The following is a 325-nucleotide window of genomic DNA, read 5'->3' as shown; positions in this document are numbered from 1 at the left end:
AGTACGCACACGTTTTCTTCTCTGTTTTTTTATGGTGCACTTCACTGACATGTTTAATAGTCACTCATTGCCATAGCGTTTGTTTACCATAACTTGCAAAGTCAAACTGGAGTATTATACTGTATTTACAAACAAGTTGGCACTTACAGAATAAATTATTGATTCCTCTTTATTTTTTATTTCATTTTATTTTCCTTTTTTCTCCTCTTCTTTTTCACCCCAGGGCATCCAGAATTCAGGCAGAATAGTAAAACCTGCTGCCTGCTGCCATTATGCTACATTAACATGAGTAAATAGGATTCCAGCCAGTACAATCTTTCCCACA

Source organism: Egretta garzetta, unplaced genomic scaffold (genome assembly GCF_000687185.1).
Source record: "Egretta garzetta isolate BGI_Z169 unplaced genomic scaffold, ASM68718v1 scaffold18, whole genome shotgun sequence".
NCBI lineage: Eukaryota > Metazoa > Chordata > Aves > Pelecaniformes > Ardeidae > Egretta > Egretta garzetta.
This window is presented reverse-complemented; position numbering follows the sequence as displayed.